The 13,666-nt window shown below is 40.4% G+C and overlaps 1 protein-coding gene across 1 annotated transcript in view; it reads right to left on the bottom strand.

The window, feature by feature from the left end:
• Positions 1–13,666, bottom strand: part of GUCY1A2 (guanylate cyclase 1 soluble subunit alpha 2) — a 152,798-nt gene that overhangs the window by 111,811 nt on the left and 27,321 nt on the right.

Raw genomic sequence — 13,666 nt, 5'->3', positions numbered from 1 at the left:
AACACTGATCATCTGTACAACTTTCACTTCAGCAGACACAATTCAGAAACACATGCAGATTCTCTAAAAATGCTAATAACTCTTCAGCCTGTTAGAAAATGGAATCTGTTTTTCCTTCCCATGTAATCCCTCTGCTTCCCCAGTCATGTGCGAAAGCTCTGCTTGAGCAGCAGCCACTAACGCTGCCTGCCGGGTAAAGCAATTAACAGGGGGAAGCTAAAGGCCATCTCTGATCTGGCAACTGGCTATTTCTATCATAAATTCGAATATTGCACAGCTGGGAAAAGTGTTACAAAAAAGCCTCCTTTCAGGAAAGGACCCTCAGCAGGCCAATACTCTTGCATCTGCTTAAAGACTCCTGAGTACGGGCTCCTGTACTATTCAAGGGTGTGAAAATTTGTAGTGGTGTTTCCATTACTTTGGATAACTGACTGGCACAATTATTTCTAAATACCAGGGCTATCACAGCTAAAGGGTTGAGGCTTCTCACCAGGCAAGGACCTGGAAACCCTGAAGAACCTCTTTGTTCAAGGAGAAGCATATTGCATGTGTAAGCCTTGCCCACAGAGAGGGGACGAGAATTCCCTCTCCTCCAAACTGAAACACAGATAAACTGAAGGGAATAACAGAAAAAGAGATCAGAAGGTAGTCAAACAGAGAGGTAAATGTCCCAAAATACTTTTTCAAAAACATCCATTCTTCACAGCAAGCGAAGAGCCAGGGTCCTGGTTTAGAGAGCTCGCTGTGCACAATGGAGAGCATGAAAATGAATGAAAGGGTCAGAGAAGAAGACAGATATTCTCTTTGCTTTGCATATAGTCAGCTCATTTAACTACTAATTGATATAGTTAATTTGCAACATAATTTTAAAACACATTATTCTTCATCACAGCTCTTTCTTTTGACAGAAAGTAGTGTTAGCTGTCTGCTAAAACAGAATTCAACTGATCTGGCTCAGTGATGCTCACATGCAATGAGACTGGGATGGGCTGAATGGAACAAAAGGATATCTGTAACAATTTCAAAAAACAACAGCACTTCTGCAGGACTCAGGCATGCAGCAGTGGTCCTTACTCAGCTGAGATATGGAAGAAGCCTGAGGTCTGAAATGGAGATTCCAGCTGAGAAACAAGAGCTCACCCAGATGTACAACATCCCTTCCTCAATGGAATCAGTCTGGAGGCAGATGCACTTCTGTAAGATCATTAGCTCCTAAGCAGCCCCTCACACTTTGGGAGAAATCTGGACAACTTCCATGCCCAAGGACCTCCTGAGACTGCTTTCCCAGTGATACTGATTAGGCTGTTGACCTGCTGTTGGGGAAGGCTGCAGCACTGCTCAGTCAGCAACCCCTGGCATCAGCATAGCTCGGCATCACATAGCACACTACCAGCCATGACTTGGCTCCTCATTCACTGGCCAAATGACACCACTGTACAGGTGGCTGGAGCCCACCCACAAATTCCATCACAATACCACAGGGTGTATTTTAGAGCTCTTTGTGTGCCCACTGTACTCCTGGCCAGCCAATGGCAAGTTCCGTGTGCTGGAGCAATGGGCTAACACATCCTTCCAAGTTTCACCCAGCAAGACTGCTCCCACAGAGGTGCCTTCTTTGAGTGAATATTCAATGCCAAGAGCCTTGCTGATAGGATATTTCATAGAGAACATTTTTATCTGTGCCAGAAAAAAACCAACAGATGAAACTTTTCATTTTATCATCTCAAACATCTCACTCAGGTGTTACTCCCCTCAGCAGACTGCATGTTAATTCCTTGTATATTATGAATTTGCAAAATAACTCCTGTTTATTAAGGTATATAAAGATATTTCCATGAAAACATCTTAAAACAGTATCTTGGATCTGCCCTATTTTCTTAGATAGTTTTTGGTTGAATTCTACTTGACTTCACATGTAACTTATACCCTTACCTAGTAATCAATCAGAGCAACATTTTACAACATCACTGCAAGATCTCTTAGTGAAAGAAGCCTTTGGTTTAGCCTACAAAAGCCATTTGTAGCTTAAAACAAATCCAGAAATAAACATTTGGGTAGGTCATCAATCAGTTCTTTCACCTCAGTTTTGTAGAGCTGTACTTTGGCATAGTTTGCAAAGCCACACTTTAGTCACTTCTGATTATTAGTCGGTGATTTTTTGGACATTTCCCATAATTAATGCTACAATCTCTACTTTTACAGTGGCTATAGAAAGAAGTCTTAAAATGTCAGTCAAATTAACACATTCAAAAATATAAAACATACAACATTTAAAGTCACAATTTGTTGAATAGTAAATTCTTTTTTTAGACAAAAAGGCTTTTTTTTCTAAAAAAGAAAAGAGGAGGATTATTTATGATTGCATCTCTCTTAAACTAAAAAAATCAGCAATACCGTATTGATGACATTAACGACTCCTATTTAGAAACAAAAGTCTAGTTCCCAGAACATACCATATGGATCACTTCTGTTACCAAAAGTTTCACACTCAAGGCATTTGTAGGAGCAGTCACCAAATGTATTTCCGCACTTCATCATCATCATCATCGAAAGTCTTGGGTTGGAAGAGGCCCTAAAGATTATCCAATTATCTGCCATGGACAGGGACACCTTCACTAGACCAAGTTGGTCAGAGCCACATTGAACCTGGTCTTGTACACTTCTAGGGATGGAGCATCCACAGCTTCCCTGGAAAATCTGTGCCCCACCACCCTCACAGGAATGAACAACTATTCTAAACCTATTCTCTTTTCATTTTAAAGCCATTCCCCCTTGTCCTATCTCGACATGCTCCTGTAAAAAGTCCCTCTCCACCTCTTTTGTAACCCCCTTTAGGTAGTGGAAGGTGTTATAAGGTCACCCTGGAGCCTCTCTGCTCCAGGCTGAACATCCCCAGCTCTCTCAATGTTAAATGAGACTTTATTTTCTTCTCCTTACTCAAAATAAATACCTTCTTCCAAAGGAATCCTGTTGAAACTGGGCTGATGATAACTAGTAAGGCAAATCAAGATGTAACATCTTACTTACCCTGAGCAAAGGTACCAGGTTTTGGTCCCATAGTAGCAGCACAATACACTTAGTTTAGAATTATAATTTGATTTCAGTTATCAGTTAGGGGTCAGGAGGTCCTGACCACAGCCACTGGTACTTCTCTTTGGTTTTATGCTGTCATTTTTATATTCTTTGTTTTTACCCAACTGCACACCCGAGTATGCCAACACTCACAGAACATTCTACTAAAAAAATGTGTAATTTCTGCACAGTGCAAACAGGGGGTTGCTAGGATGGTCCTTCAAGTCCTGCTAGTCCAGTGTGGCACCTGGTGTGTTCAACACATTCAGTGAGCCCCAAGATAATTATATAACACCATGGGAAAAAAACAGAATTGGAGCAGTAAGTCGGTTATTTTTAAATACTGTTTATATATTTGTTAGTGTTATTCCCATGTCCTTGGAATTCTCTGTGGAGTTCCCCATCACCCAAAATGGTTCCAAAAGCCTTTCAGGACCCTCTGATGCTGCTGAACATAGCTAGGAAACCTCTCAGAGGTCTCTGCATTTTTGGCTGACAGAAAATATTCTCTGTTATTTTATGCTCCTATTCCCAGGAACAAATGCCAGAAACTGAATGTTCAAGACACAGAAGTTATCCAATAACTGAATTTGAAGCCTTCCTGAGCAAAGAGGAAATAGACTGAATCAGCAGTCCTCTGAGATGAGTGAGAAAATTTGATGCTCTTTTAATGATATGTTCCATGCTTCTTTCACATGGAAATTAAACAACACTGCTTGTCTGCATGGCGCTCACATCACTGCTTTAGACAATATTTTTATAGTAATTTTTCCTTTAAAATGAAAAACTAAATACAATTCAGTGAAGCTGAAAAATCAAAGTTCTTTCAATATGAAGTATCTCCTTTAATACCTGCCAAGCACTGGTATTTTTCCCCTTGGGTCTTAGTGGAGCTGGAATTAACACAGCCTCATCTGTTCTTTTCTTGGTAGTTCTCCTTTACTGGCAGTAACAGAACTCTGAGAATACAGGAGCTCTTCATTACTTTTGCCTGACTTCTACCAGATGCAATGACCATGGAGGCAGAACATACTTCCACAGGGGAGTCATCCAAAAGTCTGCACAGCAAAGGACTCTGAGCTTGCCACAGCAAGCACAGCCAAAACAATCCCCAGGCTCTGTTAATCCATTCAAACATTCCCTCTGCTGGGTGCCTTTAAGGTAACCAAGCAGAAAATACTAACAGTTTTATCAAAAAAAATTGTAACAATTCTATTAAGTTAAACACTTAAAATATAATTAATTTAGCATTCACTGGAAAGTGTTACACTAATACAAGAAATCAGCCTGTGCTGTATTGTATGAAATCAGTTTTAATATCATCCCTTTTCTAAGCAAGGTTGTCCTGGTAAGGAGAAGCTATTTGACAACTGAAATAATATCACACTCCTTCTGGGGGGGTGGGATCAAAAGGAGAATTTAAGCTGCAAAGACCCCTAACACCAGTGGGAGGAGGGAACTTAACCCTAACCCTAACCCCTGATCCACACCTGGTGCTCATCCTGCAGACCATGTCTCACCATCACTGAACTTCCCTGCTCAAACTGAGCCAGAGCAGCACCACGTGCCAAGGTGCTGAGAGGCCCTACCCCATCACACACAGAACAAAACAAGTCTGCCCCATTTTACTTTCTTCCTCTAGCCATGGGGCATGACTTTACTTCTGTTTTGGGACAGGCTTATCTCCCTTCAACAGCCAGGAATGAGGATTCTGAAGTTATTTCAGTTTGAGTAACTCTGCCCATTAAAATACCTGCTTAAGAAATTGATTTATTAATAGACTGTTTGAAAATTTCAGGTAATTCTTCAGACTCTTCCAAACACATCACAGGCCAAATATTTTTATGCTCTAAACTTTTGTTTTATTAATTTTCAGAGGCAGTTATCTTTGCAACCTGTCAATGTAGGCCATCTTTTTTTAAACACTTCAATATATTATCTGTACTGTCTCAAGCAGGATCCTTTTGACCTGCATCTTCATCAGAACAGACATTTTTAAAGCTACCAGTTCAACATTTGAGGAGGGAAGTACAAGACTGAAGTACTGAGACATGACACAATCAGATCCTCCCAACTCCAATGCTGACAGCAATCCACTACAGCCACTCCACTGGAATATTCCTACCAAGATGCTGTCAGATAGACACAGAAAATAATAGCTGAAATAGTTTTTATGAAGATCACATAATAACTACATAACAGTCCCTTCTAAGAAAGAGAAAAAATGATTAAAGTGTCAAAGAAAAAGAAAGGTAATGGGAAAATGAAAATGAAATATGTTTTCATTCCTGTGATGGTTGCATAAATGCTGCTCTTCCAGTGAGCCCACAGCACAATGAGAATCATTATAGAAAAAGCTGCTGTCTAGTGTGAATAAGAAGATTGATTTCTGTTCTTAGAAAGAAAGAAAGAAAAACAGTAAACCCTAATACATAAAACTCACAAGGCAAAAATCACATTATTCAAAATGTTGAAAATGGTATTTCAATATCCTTCATCCAGGACCAAATTTTAAAATGTTTACATCTTTCTGAGGCATCGAAGTACAAAATGTTTATTAATTGTTTGCAATCTGCAAAGAGGAAATTCTTTTTTAAGAGGAAAATTATGTGTTAGAAATATCTTGCATGCCTGTCCTGTGCCTGTGGAAAAAGAGCATTTAATTCTTTTCTCAGATACTCAGTCCTTACTTATAAAAGCCAAAGGTTAGTGACAGGAACAAATAGTATAAATATTATTTTATGGGTTAAGTTGTTTCACTTTCTTTAATCATGACAATATGAGGGAGGTACTATATGCTTTTTTAAAGGAAATGTATTTTAGATGTTCTAGCTGGATAGAATGTGAATAGATATAGTTATAAAAGGCATATAAAAAAAAATGAAGACTGAAACAAACTACAAAATTTGGGGAATCTTCACAACACCACATTATAAATCTTTTTTTTTTTTTCCTTAGTGATTGCTTAGCACAGGCAGAAGAACTTGGGGTCATCCCTGTGTTCCCTCTAAGCAGTACCTCTGTGGTTTATGTAACTTCTACATCTAATATATCACTTAGTGAGGTAACTTCTGCCTCAGCATGCCCTAAAAACCCTCAAGTGACAAAGGAACATTCCCAGAGGAGCAAATCCAGTTACCCAGCCATTGGGTCTGCCTGGCTGGGATATACACTTGAACTGTGACTCCATCCTCAACATTGTAAAGAATTGCAAAGGAAAGTCTCATCCTTTCTGACTGAGTGCTCTGGCCTTCTCAACCATTTCATCACTGCAAAACACAAACTGAAACAATGATTAGCACCACTGGCATGGGCCACCTGACTGACTACAGGTGATCTGCTGCTACTGACACTGTCAGTCTCTTGGAAGACCTTAGAGTAGAGCAGAATGAATATCACACATCCCTGGCAAGAGTAAAAGGCAGCAAAACATTATCTAGTCAAACTTATCTCTAATACTGCTCAGAAATAGCAGAAATACCTGGCTAGGTATCAGCAAATCAGCACCTGCTTTGGGGTCCTGACTTTTGCAAATCACTCTTATCTCACTCTTTCATACTAATTATTCCTAAGGTAAAACCAGCTAAGTGTTATTTCCTAGTAGTATTCCCCTTGATTAGAGTTTTATGACCTTAACAGTCTACAATGTCTGATTCAGCTACATTCCCAGAATATAAATAGCTCAAATGCAGGTACAAGTCTCAGGCAATGTAAATTTCTGTTAACTGCCTATTCCATCTGGGTCCACGGCCCAGCAAAACATCAGCAAAGCTTCTATTTCATAGACAGTCTCAAAACTGCAGAGCTTTGCATCCATGGAAATAAAGCATGAAAATTTCACAACAAGATGCATGCCCAGTGAGCATGAATAAATTAATATTTAGAGTCAAACCATGCTGTCAACTATAATTTAAATTCAAAAGACTAGATATTTATGAGACATGATTGGAGGAAACAAGCTAAGTAGTCAAAAACTGGTCCAAAACTACTAAGCTACACTCAAAACCAAACAGGAAGAGAATCCCATGGTCCCAATTTGAGGTTTGAAGACAAAATTTAAGGTGGAGGGAGAAAGTGATAAGCTTTCTCTTTTGAGTGGGCTCTTTGGCCATGCAGGACAGTTCTGCAAGTGACCTGCTCCTTCAGGCACGGAGCATGTTCCAGGAGTAGCGCTGGCAGGAGGTTTGGCAGTTGCTGGGTAGAAGTGGCCTTACAACTGAAAGCTGACAATGCAAGTGTCACACTTGCATTTGCTGCCCCTCACAGCAATAAACCCAATATTTATACTCAAGGCACACCCAGGTGTTCTCACAGGCTCTGCCTTCCTTCCCACCCATGAACTTGAGAGAGCTCCTGCACAAAGCCCACTCAATCCACAGGGAGACACTCCAGCTTTTCCCCTTCTTTCTAAGTCCATTCAGCCTCTGCAAAGAGACACATCAATAAAACCTTAGCCTGACATCATGCATTATCACGTTGCAAGTACCAGGACAGGAAGGAGCAAGACAAAGAGCGACTGAATGTGTCTGCTTTAATTCAACCCATCCCAAGGAAAAGGGCTTTCCACTGACATCACACCCATTCAGATCAGATGCCATGAAAAGCACAGTCATTTAAGAACTCAGATAAGCAAATGAGGAAAAGCATGAAAATGTATTTTGAATAACCAACAATTAATTTTAGGCAGTGGAACAAAGAGGTAGGAAAAAATGCATTCCTGAAAATCAAACTGAGTTGTGTCTAAGTATTTCCATCTTGTAATGCAAAAATTCATGAAATGCATTTTGTTCCAGTTATGACATAGTGTAGTTTAGTAACCCATGCAAAAGTTTTGCAGCGAAAGGAGATATATGGACATTTTCATGTCCAACCAGCTTCCTTATCAAAACATTATACAAATCATAAGAAGGAAGAGTTTACCATAGAGTCATATTGTTTTAACAACCACTTCACTTGACAAAACAATTTCCAAACAGCTTCGTTTTTCAGCTAATGTAAATTAGAAGGATACATTTTAAGTTTAGATTGCTACACTTTTTCAGTTCTATCACTGAAAACACTTTCAAAATGGCATTTTCATTGGCCTGTCCTAAAGTAGAATTACTAACAATTCTGGGCCCGTTTCACAATGCTCTTAAAGTTCTCCAATGCACAACTCTTGGTGAGATAAGAAAGTCATGCCATCTATTGTTTCTCATAACCCACCACAATCTCTAGAAGCAGTCAAGCCAGCAAACCCAATTCATCTTGAAAACCATCGAAGTCCATACACATTTTGACAAGCAAATGGGTGGGACAATAGCATTAGCAGAAACAGAAGACACAAATTTGATTCCAAGAGCTCAATGAGCCTGCAAAGCAATGGGAGCTTAGTGTCAAAAGCTGACTGACTGTGAATAAATCAGCTCTAGGAAAAAAATTAGAATTCCTAGATCATAAGTGACAGATGTCCCTTATGCCGGAATGACTTTCAGGCCATTTCATTTTAATTTTATTAGGAGAAGAGGAAAAACAGTTTACAGAGCAAAAGAAAAACACGAGATTGTGTACAGTGGGTTTTAAATTAATCTGCTAGTGTCAGGACTGCTTGTCTCATTCAGTTGGTCCAGACTAAAAATGCAGAAGAAGGAGATAAAGAACTGACTCTCAGTATAAAAAGGGGGACAGCATCCTTCCAGCACTTAAAAACCACTACTTTTTTACAGTTTCCAGTGATCAACAAACCCACTTGGGAAAACACACTGGGAAAGTGCTTTGCTGAAGCAAGGGGCAAGCAGGCTTCTTTGCCAGCTGTTCTACTCCATATTCAGTGTGCGCGCCTGGCTGAGAGTTGCCAGAGGGGTCTCACATTCACAGCTGCTAATAAGCAGTAGACCTTATGTCCACAGGATGCCACAGAAGCTGACACTATGCACTTCTCCTGGTTCAAAAGGCGCTAGAGAAAATAATGGAGGCTGGTCCTGAGGGGGCTATCCTGTGCCACATCCTGGATACCACTGCAAGAGGAAGTGCTTTCCGCCCCTGAGAGCTAAAAGTGAGGAGAGTGTTTCACAGGGAAGAACAGTGCAGGCTTGAACTTGGTCTTACCTGTTTCACAAAGAGTTGTCTCCTGGTCACTGTGAGAGTCAGCATGCTGGTCTGGATGGACTTTTCATCATTGAATCACTGAATATGTTGAGTTGGAAGGGACCCACAAGGATCACCAAAGTCCAACTCCTGGCCCTACACAGGACAGTCCCAAGAGTCACACCATGTGCCTGAGAGTGTTGTACAAGTGCTTCTTGCACTCTGTCAGGCTGGTGCTGTGACCACTCCTGGGAAGGCAGTTCCAGTGCCCAAACACCCTCTGGGTAAAGAACCTTTTCCCAACATCCAACCTAAACCTCCATTCATAAATCTGAATTATATGTGGCATTTGGAATTTCTGCCAATTTAAAAATGTCATTTTTATCAAACCCAGTGTTTCGTATTTTAAATGTTGTATTATAATTTGTAAGGTAAATTCTTTTCCCTAGTAAAAATATTTTATGTCTAAAATTACTGAAAAAAAATCAACTCACTTATATAAATAAAATTAATTTTTTGCCAAAAGACATTTTGCTGAACTGTTAACTGGGAAGTTATGCTTTTAATAAAATATTCAAAACAAATACATTCCATCAGAAAAAAAAAACAGTCTAGATACCTCCAGTAATGCAGTTTAAGGTGCCATCTTTATTCTTAGATAATTTCTAAAGCATCCAGAGCCCTAAGTCAAAGGCCAGTGAGTATCCTTAAAAAACTGATTTATTTCAAATGTGGAAAAGGGCTGTTAGTGTGAACTGAAGAGCAGCAATACAAGGAAAATACAGATGCACAGCATATGGCAGGGAACCTGAAACCCAGTTTCAGAAATGTGGGCCCACAAACTGGTAGGCACCAAAAGTGCTGGCAGGGCTCATCCTGCCAATCCATGGACCAGGAGGGCTGGGTCTGGATGGAGGTCTCAGGGACAGTGGCTCCCTGAGGGGGCAGCCCCATCTCCTCTCAATCTGCCCAGCACTGACAGCTCACGAGGGGCACGTGAGGAGAACGTGCCAGAAGAGTGAAAGCAGGAGAGTCATTCCTTGTGTTCCCATTCAGCTAAAAATTGAAGCAGCTCCAGGCACCTCAGTGTACTGTCAAGGAGACAAGTATTTATATCATGTCACAGATGGCCTTGTTCATCACTACAGTCTGCAAATGGCTGCACTCAGGATGTACCTGTGGGAGCTTCCAGCCCCTGTCTGGGCAGGAAATGGTGGGGGACACCAACCTGCCCTGCATGCACAACTCACTGCTGGGGGGGTTATCAGCTCCCTCCCATGCCAGCACCTTCACCTCAGTGGATGGGCTCAACATGGATTTCAGAACACTCCCAACACACGAGTTCAGACTCAGCCCTCTTAATTTCTTATCCCACATGTGACTCCACTAACATTCACTGAACTCTGTTCAGTACAGTTGTATTAACCATGTGTGAAGCCGTAAGAGCTCAATCCCAAATGGTTAATTGTGACAATAAATTCATTTTTTATTGTTGCAATAAATAATTTCTCCCACAGAGAAGTGTAGAATGAGTTTCCTTAGAGAGGTTAAACAGCAAACATTGTCCTTGATATTTTGGGACAATATCCAAAATTTGGAAAATCTAACTGGATGCTAGTGAAGGTCCCTGATTAAACACACACACACACAAAAGCAAAAACTAAAGTGAAATGTGAAAAACAACAGAATGTTTGTATAAGAAGTAGAGCAACAGGGCCCTTTAACATCTGTAGTACCATACCATAGGAAAAAAGCCAATAACAAGCATTTAGCTGCATGGGAAAACAGGAAACGTGGTGATGGAAATCATGTTTAAAACTAGGTGCCCATGTTCTTCAGGTGAAGGGTCCTTTTTTTTCCTGCTTGGTCCCTAGAACAGTGGGATCCTGTAAATGCTCTGTGCTCCAAGGAACAGGTGGTAACACACCAAATTAACAAAATTTTGCTGAGATATCAATGCATGAGGCTGTGCTTTGGCAAAGGTGCACATACAGCCCTGCAGGAAGTGCTCCCTATCACCCAGACCTCACAGGACTTATACCAGAAATTCAGGACAGTATTATTTATTCCAGTGATTCAAATACCAGTAAATTGAAACACACAAATGAGTCTTTAATTAAACTGGTCAAGACCTCAACACCCTGAAAGCCAGGACAGATGTTTTGGCTTTTTTTATTTTGCTTGTAGGTGTTTAATTAGGGAAAGATCATGATTTGTGACCTACTTTCATCTGAACACAGAGCTGGTATCAGGACTAAATGAAAACTGTTTTCTTATTCTTTCTCACTGCCACTCTGAAAAAAATATATGATTTATGCATTGAAATGAAAATAAACATCTTTTGAAGAGAGGCTGGAGCAGCATCTGTTCATTGCAAAGCCTTTGAATTTTTGGTTCTTTTAATGCAATAAGACATCTGAACAGGTTCAACACTGCAGCAGAGTTGTCTGGGTCACATGCCTACAGCTGCCATTGAAGGTAACCAAGCCTGAAAAGTGTCAGTTATTGCAGAGTCAGATTTTTATTTTTTTTTAAGATAAATAGCTCTAAGTGGGGATGTGATTCCGCTATGAATTGAATAGAGGTGTGTGGCAGAGAAATAGGGAAATGTCTAAATCAGTTACTGGCAACTTTTAAGCAGGGTCATGCTTACAGCTACTGATCTACCTGCCGAATATTCAACTTCCAAACAAGTGCTGGCAAACTGAAAAGAATTCCAAAATGAGTGACATGAGCTATGGGAAAATAATACAGCATGCAGTTCCCAAGGCCCAGTCTACTTTTTTTATCCATAAAGGACTTTTATGGATAATGACATGACATAAACTGTATTGCTATGTCCCTCCTCTCAAAATCTATGTAAGCAAGTCAACCACAGCCTATGAATCTGTGCAACTTCTTTTTTTTTAAAAAAAAGCAAATATCTAGCAAAATGCATCATATGCTGAGCTTTTTTTAACCATTCACAAGCAAAAAATTTTTGGAAGTGCTTATCAAATGAGTGAGACAGAAGAAAATACCTCTTCAGATAAACTGATGTTCTCAAATTAATTCCCATGCCTGCAGCACAACAGCTCCCCTGCCCCTCACCATCACCCTTTTACCTCTCATTCACACCTCACTCTTCAAGATACAATTTTTGTCCCAGCTGCTGGCAGGCAAAGGATGTCCTTTGCTGCCATCCCCTTCCACCTGCCTCTCTGGTGTTAGTACTGCCTAATCTAAAATCCTGCTTCCAATAAGCCCCACTCCTGCCACTTCTCCTGAGAGCAAGCCACAACCACATGGAACCTGTCCAGGTAAGAGAGTACTTTGTGTGTGTAACTTAAATAGGGGAAAAGGCTTTGAAAGCCTCCTTCCCCCACCTAAGCCTTCTTCCTCTTCAGAGTGATTTACAGCAGATTCATGAAGAGCAGAAGACAGTCAAAGGGCTGTGACTCAGTCCTGGGAGAGGGGAAGGTTTCTGAGAGGGATAGGTGCATTCTGCCTGTCATGAAACCAGACTCTTCCAAAGGAGAAACAAGTGTGTCATAAGGTAGCTCAGAGCCAACACCTCCCCTACTTTCACGCCTCATTTCCTTCTTGTAATTAAAGGCTAGGCTGACACTGAGGACAGATTCTAAAAAATAAACTCCTTTTTGGTTTTAAGAAAGTTGAATTACATCAACTAATACAAAATGAAAAGCACCAATTTGTTTCTCTGGGGGAACATATTAATTCCAGACGAAAATGCACCAGACATATGCTTTTTGGTGTCAAAGTATAGTGCCAAAGAGGAGCTGGAAATACTGCTGCTGTAAGAAGTAACTATATTTTGAATTATCATAGAATCATAGAATCATAGAACCATAGAATGGTTTGGGTTGGAAGGGACCCTAAAGATCATCCAGTTCCACTTAGGGCAGCAGTATTTCCAAGGCACCCACACACAGAATTTCAAGCCTTTAGGCAAGTTTTAATTAAGTACTTCGGTGCATAAAACCCAGAACCCTACTTCACACCAAAAAACTTCCCTGTAATTCAAGGATAGGCATTGAGACAAATTTCATCCAACCACTGGAGAACTCCACACTAAAGACATGTTCTCAGTCTACTCAGCTGAATGCACTGAACGCAACACAGGGCTCACTGGTTAAGGTAGCTCTCTCCTAAAACATGGAGGAAAGATGCAGTGTAGGAGGACAAGTGCCTATTTGAATGACTGGAACAAAATAAAATTGGCTTAAGTGTCACTCAGTACCACTTACAGCCCTGGTTTTCTTGAGTGCAGCCTGAGAAGTAATAAGAAACCTATAGGAAAGCAGCATTCCAAAATAGGGAAATAAGATACAGTAAGGCAGCAATGGGAAACCGGCTATGAGAAACTTTCAGAATAAATACTTCAAGTTAGGCTCTAGTAAATGGCTTAAAAACTATTCTTATCATAATATAGCTGGAGTTAAATTAAGGATAAGATACAGGTATTTTGTAAAATTCCTCACCCTTTTATTCAAGCTGTACTATTCAACCCCACTGTGCAGAATTTTCT

The sequence above is a fragment of the Camarhynchus parvulus genome, chromosome 1, assembly GCF_901933205.1.
Source record: "Camarhynchus parvulus chromosome 1, STF_HiC, whole genome shotgun sequence".
Taxonomy (NCBI): Eukaryota; Metazoa; Chordata; class Aves; order Passeriformes; family Thraupidae; genus Camarhynchus; species Camarhynchus parvulus.
Note: the sequence above shows the minus strand (reverse complement) of the source record. Positions and strands in the feature narration are given on the sequence as shown.